General features: G+C 39.7%; 1 protein-coding gene across 1 annotated transcript in view; it reads right to left on the bottom strand.

Moving 5' to 3' along the window:
- The window catches only part of RASGRP3 (RAS guanyl releasing protein 3), a 133,779-nt gene extending 115,818 nt beyond the window's left edge, over positions 1 to 17,961 (bottom strand). The window contains exons 1-2 of the mRNA XM_009183972.4: positions 17,701 to 17,961; positions 6,241 to 6,364 (exon numbers count right to left, since the gene is read on the bottom strand). The gene's annotated coding sequence lies outside the window, so the exon portion shown is untranslated. The remainder of the gene's footprint in view (positions 1 to 6,240; positions 6,365 to 17,700) is intronic.
- Between the last annotated feature and the right edge of the window lie 546 nt (positions 17,962 to 18,507).

Genomic DNA, 18,507 nt, shown 5'->3' with positions numbered 1-18,507 from the left:
GTCATAAAAAGCCTTGCATCTTTCATCTTGGTTTCTTGAATCTCTCACTCTGAAAGAAGCCAGTCAGATGCCACCTTATGAGAGCATTCAATAAGCCCCATGGAGAAGTCCACAAAGAAAGGAACCGAAGTCCTTAGCTAACAACCAGCACCAACCTGCCAGCCATGTCAGTAAGCCACCTCAAAAGCAGACCTCAGCAAGATGGTGGAATAGTATTTTCCAACACATATCCCCTTGCAGACACACCAATTTGAACAACTATCCATGCATGAATGTACCCTTTCAAGAACTAAAGAATCCCAGTGAGAGATTACATAGTTAGGGTGTAGTACAGAAATAAGAAAAAGCACATTGAAGAGGATGAGAAAGAGTTTCATATTACTCATATCACCCCTCCCCCAAGGGGTGCACAGCACAGAGAAAGATACTCCCCCTGTGGGGGAAGGAGAGTGAACTGAACACCTTACTTTGCTGTGGACCCCAGCATCGGGCCCAGTTCAGTAAAATCCAGTGCCAGAGCAGCCCTCATGATCCCAGGGTCTAGGCTAGCACCTGTGGATAAGAGCATCCAGGGCCACCCTAATGCTGGGCCAGCCCCTATGACCCCAAGCTGCAAGCAGGCCTCTACAGCATCAGGTTTCAGCTCCATTCAAGCACCACACCAATTCAACAGCCCTAGGCTCTACACCCACTCCAGAGCCAAGTCTGCCACAGCAGCTCAACCACTAGGCCAACCCCTGTGGACACAGGCTTCAGGCAAGTCCCAGTAACCATGCTAGCCCTTGTGTGGACTCAGGCTGCAGACCCATCCTAGCACAAAGTGGGCCTCTGTGATCAGGCTCAAGGCCCATCTTAGGGACAGGTTGGCCCCCATGAACCCAGACTTCAGGCCAGCCCCTGCAAACACAGGATCCAGATTCATTCCCATGAACCCAGAATCCAGGCCCACCCCAGGAAATCCAAGCTCCAGGCCTTCCTGCCTGCTGACTCAGGCACCAAGGCAACTTGCCTGAGAATACAGGAGCAAGCCTGCCCTCAGATTCCACCTAACAACCCACCCAGAATCTCTGGGTACTGACTGGTGAGGGCTTTCCAAAGCCAATATGTAAAAAGTAGAACAGGTGCTTACTTCTTCATATGCATAGACATCAACATATAGCCACAAAGATAGTGAATAATAGGGGAAACAATACCACCAAACAACAAAATTAAGTAACTGACCCTAAAGAAATGGAGGTCTATGAAATGCCTGTCAAAGGATTCAAAATAATCATCTTAGAGCTCAGTGAGCTATAAGAGAATACAGATAACTAAATCAAATCATGAAAACAATATGAAAGCAAAATAGGGGATTCAATGAGGGTATAGAAACCATAAAAAAGAACAAGGCAGAAATTCTGGATCTAAGCAACATAGTAATGGAACTGAAAATTCCATAGAGAGCTTCAACAGTAGCCTCAATCAAACAGAAAAAAGAATCAGTGAGCTCAAAGATAGATCATTTGTAATATTCAGCCAGAGAAACAACAACAACAACAAAGAATAAGTAAGAATGAAAAAAGCCAATACGATATATGAGACAACATCAAGCAATCCAATACATACATTAGGGGATTCACAAAAGTAGCAAAGAAAGAAAAACAGAAGAATGCTTATGTAAAGAAATAATGATAAGAAACTTCCCAAATCTGGAGAGGCAAATGAGCATCCAGATCCATGAAGCCCAAATAGCCCCAAGCAGATTAAATATAGAGAGATCTTCACCAAGACACATTACAATCAAATTCTCAAAAGACAAAGAAAAAACTTTGAAAGCAGCAGTAAATGAAATTGAACCCTTATGTCACATACAAAAAGGAACTCAAAATAGATTAAAATGTAAACTCAAAATAGATTAAAAACTTAAACTTAACACCTGAAACTATAATAAACTACTACAAGAAAACATAGGGAAAAATCTTGACATTGGTCTGGGCGATGACTTCTTGGATATGACTCCAAGATTGTATCAAACAAAAATGCTTCTGCACAGCAACGTAAATAATCAACGGAATGTAGAGCCAGCCTATGGAATGGGAGAAAATATTTACAAACTATATATTATATCTGATAAGGGACCAATATCCAAAATATGTAAGAAACTCAAAGCAATTCAATAGCAATAAAACAAATAATTCAAGTTTTTAAAATGGGTAAAGGACTTGAATCAATATTTCTCAAAAGAAGAAATACAAGTGGCCAATAGGTATATGAAAAAATGCTCAGCCAGGCGCAGTGGCTCACACTTGTAATCCCAGCACTTTGGGAGGCTGATCATGGGCAGATCACGAGGTCAGAAGATCGAGACCATCCTGGTCAGGAGATCGAGACCTTCTGACTAACACGGTGAAACCCCATCTCTACTAAAATTACAAAAACAAAATTAGCCAGGCATGGTGGCGAGCACCTGTAGTCCCAGCTACTTGGGAGGCTGAGGTGAGAGAATGGTGTGAACCTGGGAGGCGGAGCTTGCAATGAGCTGAGATGGCACCACTGCACTCCAGCCTGGGTGACACAGCGAGACTCCGTAAAAAAAAAAAAAAAAAAATGCTCAACAGCACTAATCACCAGGGAAACGCAAACTCAAACTACAAGGAAGTATCACCTCACACCTGTTAGAATGGGTATTATCAAAAAAGACAAAAAAGAACAAGTGTTGGTGAAGGTGCAGCAAAAAAGAAATCAGCTATTTAACATACTTATCACCTCACATACCAATCAAAAAGGAAATCCTTACACACTGTTGGCGGGAATCTAATTAGTACAGTCATTAAGGAAAGCAATATGGAGGTTCCTCAAAAAGTTAAAAATAGGGCAGGCGAGGTGGTTCACACCTGTAATCCCAGCACTTTGGGAGGCCAAGGTGGGTGGACTACCTGAGGTCAGAAGTTGGAGACCAGCTGGCCAACATGGCAAAACGCCATCTCTACTAAAAATACAAAAATTAGCTGGGAGTGGGGGTGGTTTGCACCTGTAATCCCAGCTACTCAGGAGGCTGAGACAGGAGAATTGCTTGAACCCAGGAGGCGGAGGTTGCAGTGAGCTGAGATTGTACCACTACACTCCAGCCTGGGCGACAGAGCAAGACTCCATCTTACAAAGAAAAAAAATTTTTAAATAGAACTATCATATACTTCAGCAATCCCACTTCTGAGTATTTATCCAAAGAAAATGAAATCAGCATGTCAAAGAGATACCTACACCCCATGTTCACTGTGGCATTATTTACAATAGCCAAGATGTGGAATCAACCTAAGCATCCATTGACAGATGAATGGATAAAGAAAATGTGGTATATACAATGGAATGCTATTTAGTCTTAAAGAATAAGAAAATTCTGTAATTTGCAACAACATGGATAAACTTGGAGAATATTACGCTAAGTGAAATAAGCCAGACACAGAAAGACAAGTTCTGCAGGATCTCATTTTTATGTGGAATCTTAAAAAGTTGAACTCAGAGACAGCGAGTAGAATGAGGGTTGCAAGGGACTGAGAAGGGCTAAGAATGAGGAGATTTCGATCAAAGGGTACAAAATTTCAGTTTGACAAGATGTATGACTTCTGTTGTACAGCATAGTGACTATAGTTAATAATATTGTATTGTATACTTGAAAATTGCTAACAGGATATATCTTAAATGTTCTCACCACAAAAATAATAATTGGTATGTGAGGTGATAAGTATGTTAAATAGCTGATTTGATCCTTTTGAAATGTGTACATATATTAAAACATCATGTTTTACATCATAAATATATACAATTTTAGTATGTCAATATCTTAATAAAGTTTGGGGGCTGGAAATAAAGAATGAAAAGAAAAGTAAATCTCTAGTCCTTATTGAGTCTTCCGAAGACTCTAGTCCCAAGTGACATCTGACTGCAGCCTCACAAATGACACTCCTTAATCTGACCTTCTCCTGAATTCCTGGTCCATAGAAATCATGCGAGGTAATAAATGATTATGGTTGTTTAAAGGCGCTTAGTTTTGGAATGATTTGTTACACAGAAATAAGTAATAAAATATCTTTCTTATCTTTACTAAAATGCATAATGGGCAAATATACAAAAGTTTGCATTTTCTATTTACTATATATCATACCAGGCTGGAGTGCAGTGGTGTAATCTCAGCTCACTGCAACCTTTGCCTCCTGGGTGCAAGCCATTCTCCTACCCAGCCTCCCCAGCAGCTGGGACTACAGGCATGCACTACTATACCTGGCTAATTTTTGTGTTTTTAATAGAGATGGGGTTTCACCATGTTGGCCAGAATGGTCTCAATCTCCTGACCCCGTGATCCGACCCCTTGGCCTCCCAAAGTGCTGGGATTACAGGCATGAGCCACCGTGCCTGGCCTAAATATTCTTAAATATTCCAATGTCATCAAATATTCTGTCATATATCATCAAACATGTTTTTTTCTAGATGTCTGCACAATACCCTATACTCTTTACATAGTATAATGTATTATGTCTTAAAAGTAGATGTCTGAAAAAATAATGTCTCAGTTGTAATGATGAAAGGTTGGTTGAGAAAAAACATGTATGCATACGTATGCAAAGTAACTCTGTATGCTTTGTTAATACTTTCATTCATTCATTCACCAAATTTAAGATTAGGAAATTGGTATGTGTCATGCACCTGATCTTATGTCTGGTAATCTAGGAGAGGTAGAAATGATTAAGACATGGTTTAAGGTCTCAATTCACACTCACACAGCACTTGGCTTTTGTCTAAACCTACCTAAAGCCCTAAACAGAGAGTAATCACATATCTGGTATGTATAATTTGAAAAACATGTCTAATCTCTACCACATATAAATTTGTGTCCTAATGAATCTCATTACAACAAATGATACAAAATATTACTTAAACATTTATTATATGTAAGATTATATCTGGTTCCCGGAGGGATTTCTTTAAAATAGGTTTATGGAAACATAATTCACATACCATACAATTCACTGGGTTTTGTTATATTATATAGTTAATTTTAAAATTGTAATAAAATATATATAGCATAAATTTGCTATTTTGACCATTTTTATGTGTACTATTCAGTAGTATTAATTACATTCACAGTGTTGTGCAATCATCACCACTATTTGCAAAACTTTTATCACACTAAACAGAAACTTTACAACTGTTAAGAAATAACTCTTGGCTGGGCGCGGTGGCTCACGCCTGTAATCCCAGCACTTTGGGAGGTTGAGGCGGGTGGATCACGAGGTCAGGAGATTGAGACCATCCTGGCTAACAAGGTGAAATCCTGTCTCTACCGAAAACACAAAAATTAGCTGGGCATGGTGGCGGGTGCCTATAGTCCCAACTATTCAGGAGGCTGAGGCAGAATGGCGTGAACCCAGGAGGCGAAACTTGCAGTGAGCTGAGATCGTGCCACTGCACTCCAGCCTGGGCGACAGAGTAAGACTTCATCCCCAAAAAAAAGAAAAAAAGAAATAACTCTCTATTCTCCCTTCTCCCCCAGCGCCCAGTCACCTCTAACCTACTTTCTGTTTCTACGAATCTGCATATTGTAAATATTTCGCATAAGTGGAATCATATAATATTTGCTCTTTTGTGTCTGGATTATTTCACTGAGCATGACATTTTCAAGGTACGTTCATATTTTAGCACATATGAGAACTTCATCCCTTTTTGTGGCTGAATAATTTCCCGTTGCATGTCTATGCCACATTTTGTTTATCTCTTCATCTGTTGATAGACATGTGGGTTGTGCCTGGTTGTGTCTGCCTTTCAGCTATTATAAATAATGCTGCTATGAACATTAGTGTACCACGGAGGGATTTTTTTTAAAGCACAAAATAAGGCCCAGACATGAAGGAATTGATAATTAGGTTGTTGAGAGAAGAAACTCTTGGAAAATTAACCACAGAGGCAAATAGTAGTTGAATATATTAAAGAAACACCACCAGACATGGGATTAAATACATAAGAAAGTATTTATATAGCATTACAGTATATAAATGTTATAGCATTTTTGAAGAGAGCAAATTCACTCAAGACTGGTGACAGCTTCATCATCAAAGGAGGAAGAAGAAAAAGGTTTTTCACTTCACCATTTACAAAGTTTCTGACATCACAGATTCAGTGGGGTTGAAAACAGGCCATCAGATTTTATGTGTTTAAAATCTGAAAGAGAAGTGATAAAATAAAGGTGGTATGTGATAGAATACTCACTGAGAATACTGGCAGTGAAATCAGAGAATCCAAATGGGTCATCAGAGGGGTGCCCCAGGTTCAGGTAGATTGGGTGTAGTTTCCATGCCAAAGAAGAGATATGGATGTTTTAAAAGAAAATATCCTAGAAACAAAAGAAATTGAGAGAAGACATTGAGGAAGGATGCATTCATTGACCAGAAGGTGGGGAGACAGTTTCAGATAGAAAACACAGATGTGGGCCGGGTGCGGTGGCTCACACCTATAATCCCAGCACTTTGGGAGGCCAAGGCAGTTGGATCACTTGATACCAGGAGTTCAAGGCCAATATGGTGAAACCTCATCTCTACTAATACAAAAAATTAGCCAGGCATGGTGGCGCATGCCTGTAATCACAGGTGCTCAGGAGGCTGAGGCAGGAGAATGACTTGAGTTCAGGAGGCGGAGGTTGCAGTGAGCCAAGATTGGGCCACTGCACTCCAGCCTGGGTGACTGAGCGAAACTCTCTCTCAAAAAAAAATAATTGTGCACACTCCAAGGCTGGGGCACCTCTTTGAGTAGCGTGTGGCACAACCACCCAATGCTTTGTCTTTGTCAGAGGGCCTCCATTACCAGAGAAACAGCCCTAGTTCCCAGCAGAAGAAATAAGATAGTGTTCCAGAACAGTCTGTCGCCCTGGCCCAGCCTCCTGTTCCTTGGGCTACATACATAATCTCAACTCACTTGTAGGTCCCTGATTCTCTTGCTGTTTTGTGAAATCAACCTGTGGGACCACTCAACCCAGATTTCTTGACCTTCCCTGAAGGCCCATTCATGCCTGACTTAGTCACTTCTTCCTCTTTTTTTTTTTTTTTTTTTTTTTTTTGAGATGTAGTCTCTCGCTCTGCGGCCCAGGCTGGAGTGCAGGGGCGCCATCTCGGCTCACTGCAAGCTCTGCCTCCCGGGTTCACACCATTCTCCTGCCTCAGCCTCCCGAGTAGCTGGGACTACAGGCACCTGCCACCAACGCCTGGCTAATTTTCTGTATTTTTAGTAAAGACCGGGTTTCACCTTGTTAGCCAGGATGGTCTCCATCTCCTGACCTTGTGATCTGCCCGCCTCAGCCTCCCACAGTGCTGGGATTACATGCATGAGCCACCACGCCCGGCCCACGTCTTCCTCATTTTCTCGTGATATTTTTTTTAAATGGTAGTCTCTGCAGGATCCAACAGTTAATGGCACTCACCAAGAGATTTTTCTTTAACTGACTTGGAAATTTGTATGTGAAGGCTAGTTGCATACATTCCCTCCCTTCCTTTTCCCCATCCTAGAGGCTGTTGAGGATCATTTCTTGAGGCTCAGTCCTCTAGTCTTCCCCACCCTTTCTCCCAGGAGAATGGGACAATCATGCACAGTTCTCATGTGTCTGAATATTTAATTCTAACCATTCTCTTCACCTTTCTCTCTTCTACTTCTCAGCCAAGTATTACTTCAGAAAAATCTCACCCTATTTGGGAACCAAAAAATTTCCACAAAAAATTACCCTACTTGGGCCGGGCATAGTGGCTCGCGCCTGTAATCTCAGCACTTTAGGAGGCCGAGGCTGGCGGATCACAAGGTCAGGAGATCGAGACCATCCTGGATAACACGGTGAAACCCCATCTCTACTAAAAATACAAAAAATTAGCTAGGTGTGGTGGCAGGCGCCTGTAGTCCCAGCTACTCGGGAGGCTGAGGCAGGAAAAACGTGAACCCAGGAGGTGGAGCTTGCAGTGATCCGAGATCACACCACTGCACTCCAGCCCGGGCGACAGAGTGAGACTCTGTCTCAAAAACAAAATAGGCAAACAAACAAACAAACAAACACCCTATTTGGGAACCAAAAAACAGTATGGCTACACATTAACAGCAGCGCTAGACATACTTTGTCCTTCAGGAAAAGGCAAGTACAAAGTTTAACTGTAAAATTAGACATAAAAGCCTAAAAAAGTCTCTCTACCTAAGAGTCACTTAGATAAGGCAGTCCCCTTAAAAAAAAGAATTCCATCTATTTCCTCATTTTTCTTTTGTAAATTTGCTTTTCCTCCAACATTAAGAAACAACATAAATATTATTTATCTCTTATGCTTGTCTCTGACTCTAGTACAGCACCTGGCACTTCTTGGATTCTTTACTAGTGTTGGCTGCTTTGAATATAAGGTGGTTTTGTTGATCCAGTATATACTTTTTCTGTTTGGTTAATTAATATATTATTGATATATTAATGTGATATAATTATTAGCATATTAATATATGATATAATGTATTAATGTAGAAATAATACATTAATAGATTTCACTGAATAATTTAAAATGCATACATATTTAGAATAAATAATATAATACATTATAAATACATTGTAATAATTTCATTGTAGATACATGGCATTTTAGGTGCAGTATGCAGTCACTATTTATAACTTTGTTTCTATGGGGAAAATGTAAAGTGAATTCAGAGGGCCAAGAAAATTATTAAAAATAAACTTTTGGACCATTATCAATTTGTAAATCAGGCAATGAGTGGTCATTATTTATATATGTCTTTAACTTTTATTTTGATTTCAGAATTTTCTGACTGGTTAAACTCTAGTTTCATAACCAAATCCTCATGGAATAAGATATGAACCAAAAATATGATCATTCCAGTTGGCTGCAACTCATTGCCAGGATTTCAGAGAACTGTGTTTCCAGGTCTCTGCCACTGGTGGGGCCATAAGAACCTACAGTGTCTTCTGATTTTATCCACTTCCACCAGTTCTATTTTTGTATCTCCAAACTTAGCACACAGAAGCTATCTTTATCACCCCAGCTGACTGGCATGAGAGTCCCCAAGGCATAGTAGTTATAGAAGATTATTATAGCATACTTCCTATCCTTCAAATAAGACAATGCAAAATGCAGAAAAGACATCAGCAAGTGGTCACAATGTTGGAAGTATGCGCATGTGTGCATGTGCACTTGCGTGTGTTTTCTTTGCTAAAGATTTATTTCTTTGTACTAAGTTGTAGGCACTATTAGGAGCATAATGTCTATAATGGTTTTTGGAACTCAATTTTAGGCAGTGTAATTGGATCTATTCCTATACCTAAATTCACTTGAAAACATTATGATAAAGTCTTTTACAACCACATCATTCAGATTTCAAATATGGATAATTTTTTTAAAAACTTCTATCGCCCTATTTCTCAATTGAGGAATCCACAGTTACCCAGCCCAAGCGAAGAGCTGAATCATTCTAATAAGCTGGGTCTCCAAAACTGCCATTCCTTGGCTTGCTATTCAACTATTCAATTTTACTTGATACAGAATGTTCAGCTCAATGTTTCGGAATAGAGATGACTGTGAGTACAGAAAAGGTAGCAACATCTCATAGTCTAAATTTCACATTATTTATGTAGCTGTGGGCGGCACCGTAGCCCTTCTGTTTAGACTTGCACTGTCTTATACAGTAGCCACTAGGCACCTGAAGCTATCGAGCACTTGAAATGAGGCTAGTCTGAGCTGAGACATGCAGTAAGCATAAAGTACACACTGGCTTTCAAAGACTTATTACAAAAAGGGAATAGAAAATGTTTTATTAGTGGTTTTTTATATTGGGTGCATGTTGAAATGTTATCTTGGATATATTTGATTAAATCAACTATATTATTATTATTATTTTAGAAAGAGTCTTGCTCTGTTGCCCATGCTGGAGTGCAGTGGTACAATCATAGTTTACTGCATCCTCGCACTTCTGGGCTCAAGCAATCCTCTCACCTCAGCCCCCTGAGTAACTAGGACTACAGTTACTCCATGGACTGGTAGACCATGGGACTACCACCATTTCCAGCTAATGTTTACTTTTTTTTTTTTTTGTGGAGACAGGGTCTTGCCATGCTGCCTAGGCTGTTCTTGAAATCCTGACCTCAAGCAATCCTCCCACCTTTGCCTCCCAAAGCACTGGGATTACAGGTGTGAGGCACTATGCCCCACTCCTTAAACTATGATATTAAAATTCATTTTATCTGTTTCTTTTTATTTTTTTAAATGCGGTCACTAGAAAATGTAAAATGAACTATGTAGGTCACATTAGTGGCTCACATTCTATTTCTATTTTATTTTTTATTTTACTTTATTTTTTAAATTTTTTTGAGACAGGGTCTCACTTTGTTGCCCTGGCTGGAGTGCAGTGGTGTGATCATAGCTCACTGTGGACTTGAACAACTGTGCTCAAACAATCTTGTCAACTCAGCCTCCTGAATATCTAGGACTAGCAGCATGTACCACCATGCCCAGCTATTTTTTTTTTTTTTTTTTAGAGACAGGATCTCACTGTGTTGCCCAGGCTGGTTACCTGGGTCCAAGTGATCTTCCAGCCTCTGCCACCCAAACTGTTGGGATTACAGGTGTGTATTTCTACCGGACAGTGCTGTAGGGTGTTCCATAATCAACAGTAATACCAGTAAGTAGTCTTTAAAACTGGAAGTCAGAGCTGCTGCTTCTCCACATCAAGCTTACCAGAGGAGAGTATGACTTGGAGTGATGTAACAGCCCAGGCACGTTTAGTTTCCCCATCCAAAGAATTTCAGTAATACCCAACAAGACAGCTATGAACACAGGCCACTAAGAGAAAGAAATAAATGTTACCACCTTCCTTAACTGTTTCCTAAGTGATAACACATCCCTCATTATCATCTAAGGGATTATTACTTGTGCCCATTTCATGGCATGGAAACTAGATATTGAATCATTAATTCACTTGTTTTGAGTTTTTGGTGTTTTATTCTCCTGTCCATTGCTATCAAAATGAAGACCAGGGACAATTTAAAAAATAGAAACATGAATTTTCTATTTATAAATGTAATGGAAAGCAACACTTTTAAGATTCTATGTCTGGGCAACAGGCAGTTATTCAGAGGCAAGAGAAGTCACAGCAATATCGCTGTGCATTTCACTGGCTATGCGCACAGGGAGGCGTTCACACTGACCCTGAATATTAATAAACATGAAAAGTTCAGCACCAAATCCCTGTTGTGGGATTACCGGATTACTGAATTAAAAACACATTGGAAGTCATTGCTGCCAGCAAAGAATTGTGTAACTGCTGATAAAAAATTTAAAAAAAATAGTGATTTCAGGAGTAGACTGAGAACAAAACAATAGTATCTTTGTAATGTTCTGAAATTGCTGCATGAATAAAGCTGAGACGGGCTCCCCTGCATTTCCCAGTTTGATTTGCTGACCATCTTGTCTGCTCGTAATTGTTTTCTGCCGTTCATTTCCTCCAATTGTCAATTATTACTAAAACAATTATGAAAAAAGTGCATGTCTTTGTTTCCTGTTGCTGATGAATGCAGTGAAGTCATAGAACAGGCCAGTGCATCATAATCTTTTCCAATACAATGGATTACGCTGTCACAAACAGGATATAGCCCTTTAGTTGGAGGAGAGGCCATCAATGGCACTGCATTAGTGCAGACATATTGTCAGCCATGACAGCAAGAAATCAGAACAGACTTAGCTCTGTACATTTGGAAAACATACTGGGTTTTGTTCCTGATTATAAAAGTAGTACATGCTTATTTATCCTGGAGACAAAGTAGAAAATCAAAAATCACGATTACCCCACCAACCAGAAATTTCTTTTTTTTTTTTTCTGAGACATAGTCTCGCTCTGTCACTCAGGCTGGAGTGCAGTGGCGCAATCTTGGCTCACTGTAACCTCCGCCTCCTGGGTTCAAGCAATTCTCCTGCCTCAGCCTCCTGAGTAGCTGGGACTACAGGCATATGCCACCACACCCGGCTAATTTTTGTAGTTTTAGTAGAGACAGGGTTTCACCATATTGGCCAGGCTAAGAAATTTCTATTGTTAACAGTTGGTGTATGACTTTTTAGCTCTTACTTCTTTTTCTATATGTACATATATATTTTTTTAGCAAATGGGATCACACTATATAAATAATTTTGTAGACTTCTTATATGCACTGAATGTAAGTGTAAATGTTCACTTAACATTTACTATGAACAGTTTCCAATGTCATTAAATATTATAATGTAATTTAATGGCTGTATAAAATTTCATATTGTGGAATGTCATTTAATAATTCCCTTTATATTTAGGTTAGTTACAAAATGTATCTGTTATGAATAGATAGAGTCTTTTACATTCATTATTGTCTGAACTTATGATGTTTTTAAGAATAGATCCCTAAAAGATAGACTTTTTGCTTTTTACTAACATATTATGTATTTTAAAGTAAATATTTAGAATCAAAGGTCTAGGAAATCTTAATAAAAAGGCACATATGTGCATTGAAAGTTTAGTAGCCAAACATAATATATGTGCCTGCCTAAAATGGTAAACAGGTGAAATACTTTTAATGATTAGAAAGTTTAAGATAAATCTAAAACTGGTCTATTCAAAATGCCTTTCAGGCCAACAAGCTGTAAAGGTGTATGTAATTCCACGAAGTCCTCTTCCAGAATTTCTAGCACGACTAGCCTCCAGCCCATGTAAGAGCCCAAAGATGATTCTGCGAACTCTTGATTATGCTATTTAGGGATTCCTGAGGAGCTTGCTTCTAGTGCCTGGCTCTGCGGTCTCTGGGCTGAACGTTGTTATCTGGTATTGCCACTAGAGGGCAGCCAGGGACAAGGAGAGGAGGTTGACACCCTTGGTCTTGTTTTCTCTTCAGCCTAACCTTTTTCTAAAAATTGCACGATCTCATTTATACGTGGAGTATTTTTTAAACCCTAAAACACAGAGATACATAATGAAACAGTGGTCACTAAGGGTGGGAGGAGGGGGGAAAGGGAAATAGGGACACATAGGTCAAAGGATACAAAATAGCAGACATTAAAGAACAAGTTTGGAGGTTGGGTGCCGTGGCTCACGCCTGTAATCTCAGCACTTCGGGAGGCCGAGGCAGGCGAATCACTTGAGGTCAGGAGTTCAAGACCAACTTGGCAACATGGTGAAACCCTGTTTCTACTAAAAAATACAAAACTTAGTGGGTGCAATGGCGTGTTCCTGCAGTCCCAGCTATTTGGGAGGCTGAGGCACAAGGATCACTCGAGCCCTGGAGGTGGAGGCTGCAGCAAGCCGAGGTTGTGCCACTGCACTCCAGCCTGGGTGACAGAGGGGGACCCTGTCTTGAAGGAAAGAAAACAATAAAAAATAAAAAAAAAAAAAAAACACAGGTTTGGAGGGTTTGGAGATCTATTGTCCAACCTCAAGATGAAATTTAATAAAATTGTATTAGGGATTTTTGTAAAATAAGTATGCTTTAGCCACCCATGTCACACAAAGAGGTAACTATATGAGATTATAGATTCTTCATCATAATCTTTATTTCACCAGATAACCAAGGGAAAATTTAAAATGAGCCACTAAGGGGAAAAACAATTCAGGAGATTAATAAATAAGGAGAACCTCTGGGTATAAACCATTTCCATTTTCTCAGAGACAGTAACCAAAAGATGGAGAATTCTATGAGGGCCACCAAAGTTCGGAACAATAGAAGACCTGGAATCTGGCTAAAAACTGGGTTCTAGCGTGAGCAATTGGCACCCTTAGCTCTTTGCAGATGGAGAAAGTGAATCTAGAGCCAGAGGCTCAACATTCTGTATATGAGTCCCAGTTGTGAGGGCTTTGGCTCCTACACATGGTGGTTCCATTTTCCATCTGCCTCTCATTAATGATGTGATCATGGACACGTTACTTAATCTCTCTGCCCTCACTTTTCTCAACTACAAAATGTGGCTGGCAATGGAACCTGCCGATAGATGACTGCAGAGGCAAAAGGAGATAATGGAGATAAAAGGCTTGACATAGAGTAAGTGTTCAATAAATGTTGGCCATTTTTATTTCCAGTTCTTACCTCCCTCCTAAGCTGTTTTCCATTCTCAGCTGTTCGCTTACTATTTCTATCTGACTATTCCATCATTCCCTCAAATTTCCTATGTCTGAAACCAAAATCCTCATCCCTCTCACTAACTCCCTGACCTGCTGCTGTCTCTTTGACCATTTCTTTGAATGGAGCCATAAAACATAACATCCTCTTGAACACATTCTCTCCTCCTATAACCATACCCAATTAGTTTACAAAATACATAAATTTGTTCTCAGATTTGTCTCCAGTGGGCTTCTCTCTCTCTGTTTTCAACAGAACCCAGACCTCAGGGCCCCGATCTCTTCCCCAGCAAGTTCTGCCTCCAACCGGCAGATTTTATGCATGCCACTTCCCTTTTCAGAACTTCTCATTGGCCCCAGGTATCTTTAAATTCCTGACTCCTTAGTTCACCATTAATGTCCCACCACCTTCTGAACCCAGCCTCCTCCAGGCACTTCTTTCCTGCTCCATAGGCTCATTCCCTCTGCTGCTGTCAAGCTGGCTGATTCTCAATTCCCTTGAAGAGTTGCCAGATTTGGGAAATCAGAATACAGGGCCCCCAGCTAAGTGTGAATTTCCAATAAACAACAAATAATACTTTCGTATAAGTAGGTCCGATGCACTAGGTCTCATACACAGTCATGCAGTAGGGCACACTTAGACTAAAAAAGTGTTTGTTGTTTATCTGAAATTCACATTGAACTGGGCATCCTATATTTCATCTGGCAGCCCTATTCCTTGGGCGCAGGAAGGCCATTCCTGTCTCTGCTCACGCTCACAGCTCCATTCTTATCTTAGATGCCCTTATCTCCCTCTATCCATCAGATCTCCTCCTGCTCACCAAGATCCAGCTCAGCCTCAGGCCTCCATGAAGCCTGTCTGGATCAGGTCTTCCTTAGGTGTCACTCATTATCTACATCATTAATTTGGCTCCACATATAGCATGCCTTGTGTCCTGTATACTTCCCTTTTTCCAACTTAACATTGAGTTTATCAAGGATAGAGATTATAAGTTAGAAAACTTAATAAACAGGTGTGGTGATGCTTGTAGACCTGTAATACAGGATGAGACAGTACAACAAATGTCTCCAAAAGCCAACTGTCTGAATTTAAGGTGCCTGTAAATACACAAGAATCAACATGCAATATCCCTCTACCCCATCCAGCATCAGGCCAGATGGCAGGTGGGTGTAGTTTCCCATCTGAAGGAGAAGGAGACTTTAGCATGCTTCTCCCACATCCCTCTTCAACACATCCCGCAAGTTCCACATTGTATTTGGTGACATCTAAATTTCTTGCTGCTTCACATGGTCTCTTCCTTCGGTAACCCGATTTTACTTGTATTTAAATGTGAAGGCCAGGGTTGGCTCTACTATGTAAACTGTAAACACATAGTGATTGTAGGAGTTTTTCTGGAAATAAGGCAATACATTTCTATGTAATTAATAAAAAAGCTTAAAAATTTGATAATTTTTTTCAAAATTAGCTCACTCTAACTTAAAATGTTCTCAGCAGCTTCTAGATACATCACAACAATCTGTAGAACTATTAAGCAATTTCCAAGAACTATATTTTAAATACCTGGCATTTCATGAATACTTTTTTTTGTTGTTGTTTATTTGGAGATGAGGTCTCACTCCGTTGCCCAGGCTAGAATGCAGTGGAGCTATCCCGGCTCACTGCAACCTCCACCTCCTGGGTTCAAGTGATTCTTCTGCCTCAGCCTCCCGAGTAGCAGGGATTATAGGCATGTGCCACCACACCCAGCTAATTTTGTACATTTAGTAGAGACGGGGTTTCACCATGTTAGCCAGGCTGATCTCAAACTCCCGACCTCAGGTGATCCACCTGCCCTGGTCTCCCAAAGTGCTGGGATTACAGGCATGAGCCACCACGCCCGGCCCATGAATACATTTATAAATCTATGGCCATCTGGAAACCAATGACCAGCAATGAGCCTTTTACAAGTGAAAAAATATATTCTTGGAATAATACATCTAACTCATAATTTTATCTTTCTTAAACCTTACATACAGTTAAAACAATTTCATTCTCATAATGTAAACATGTGAAGGTGTCCAATGTGAACATTGTTTTGAAACTCTAAGGGAAGTAAGTTCAACATGATCAGAAATGAGAATTGCTGTAAAGCAACATTGCTGTCATGAGAGCCATGTGGAGTGGCAATTAATTAAGTCACCTTAGATTCCGCTCTGTGGAAGATCTAAAGTGGACTCAGAGCTGACTCTGCAGCACTGGAATGTCCTGAAAGTAAATGCTGAGGGTTTATTTGTTTCTTCAGATCTATCACATTTATTCAGATTAATTTCATTTCCCTCTGGTTTTTTTTTTTTTTTTTTACCACTTAAGTTCAACTAAGAAATCATGCTCTTTCTATTCAAACATATTATACTTTCTAACAGTTTCCATGGAATTATAATTTTCTAATCAGTAAAAAATAACCCTTAAATCCTCCCAGGAAAGAAGACGGCCAGTGGGATCCACACTGAGCCAGACCCGAGTCCTGGCCTCCTCTGCCGGTTCTGGCTGGCTCTGCTTTTCTGGCTTCCAGCTTTGCTATCTTCTTGGGACAAATTCTAAACATCCCAATCTCAAACAGGGATAGGGCGAAATAACAGCCACACATTTCCTTCTGTTCTTCCTTTTCAATAATCCACCAGAACCGTATTCCTTTGTGAAGTCATCGTGGTAACATTAATCAAGTTACTCCAAGACACAAATGTGGTTATTAGCAGCAGCGGATGCAAATATGGTGCATCATTTAAACAAATATGCTTGTTTAATGGCAAAGAATGTTAAAAGAATTTGGAATGTCCCTAGAAGCTTTCCAAGTTTTTGTGGGCAGCATCAACTGTTCCTGGATTTAATCCATTTCCTTTCGACCTTACCATTTCCAAACCCAGTGACATTTTTCAAGGCACTCAAAACAGAATGAACGAATGTTTGGAAATAATAATTTATAGCTACATAACTACTATGAACACTTTCTATCACTGGAAACTATTCAGTGCTGTTTTTTGTGGTTCTAGAAGATTCTCCATTGTCTGAAAAATCAATGTTCAAGAGAAAAAACCTGTATTAAAATTTTTTTATCTTCGCTTAATTTTATGCAAAATTTAAATTTTTTATGTAACTTTTATACAATTGTCCATTTCTGTTTGAAGGCCTATTTATTAAAGGTATTCTAAACTATTATTGATCAAAGAAATTGTAAGTGGATTATTAATCAGCAATTTGAAAAGGGCAGACAAGCAGACAAATGTCAAAAATATATTTTTAAAGGTGATCATCAATTAAATTATTTATACTATCTAAACCCCTGATAATAATGAAACTGAAGACAGTTCATAGAGACATTGTCAAGAAACAACGTTTTAAAATATTTATTGTAAAAAACTGAAGATGTCATAACTGAGGGTGATTTCTACATTTCTTCAGAGATATAAGCAAAGCATATTGAAAAGTTACATGAAGATCGGACCTCAGATCATATCCATTGTCTGTGGCTAATATCCATAGTTCATGAAGTGCATTAAGACGCAACAACAGACAGATTTTTAAATGACACTTACCTTAATTTGCAGAACTGCAATAATGTTCATCCCTATAGTGAATCGTCTTTTTCTTTCCGCTTCATCACCTCTAGCAAGTTTCTCTTCAACGTGCCTAAACACCTAGAATTCCTGTTCTTTCTTCTAAAATGCTGTCATCACCTCCATTGCCCAAATCCAGTTCAAAAGTGGGGAGGGAAAAAAAATTGAAATTTGCAAGCTGTTTACGCCTAACAACAACATTGAAGCTGCTAAGCTTTGAGCTCAATGAATTAAAGGTTGTTTGGCTAAATGGCAGGCAGACTTCCTCCTATTCTTTCTGAACTTAGTTTTCCTGCCTCCAGTGGAGCTTTTTCCTTTCCTGGGCTATAAATAGGCTGGTCGTAAGAGTACTGAGGAAAGAAGAAGGCAGGAAATGTATTGGATTTCAGAAAGCAGCCTTAGGTATATGAGTGCGTGTGTGTTTCTTTCAAATGAGTACCAACAAACAAACTAACGAAAATTGGGCCTCAAATAATTCGGCTTTGGTCTGTGCACCATACTCAACATTTTCTTTAAGTTCCTATAGTCTCAGTTTTACTATAAGTTGTCATATCCTATAGATACTTAAATATGGTTGACTCTTCAAAGTGGGAGTGTCACTCTGGAATGAAGGGACATTTTAATTTGTGACATACATATTTTTTGCTCTTTCAAATATTGTACTGTGCATGCCATGCTTTAAAAACATTAATTTTAGGCCGGGCGCGGTGGCTCAAGCCTGTAATCCCAGCACTTTGGGAGGCCGAGACGGGCGGATCACGAGGTCAGGAGATCGAGACCATCCTG

The sequence above is a fragment of the Papio anubis genome, chromosome 14 (assembly GCF_008728515.1).
Source record: "Papio anubis isolate 15944 chromosome 14, Panubis1.0, whole genome shotgun sequence".
Classification (NCBI taxonomy): domain Eukaryota; kingdom Metazoa; phylum Chordata; class Mammalia; order Primates; family Cercopithecidae; genus Papio; species Papio anubis.
The sequence above is the reverse complement of the archived record's forward strand: the minus strand, read 5'-3'. Positions and strand labels throughout refer to the sequence as shown.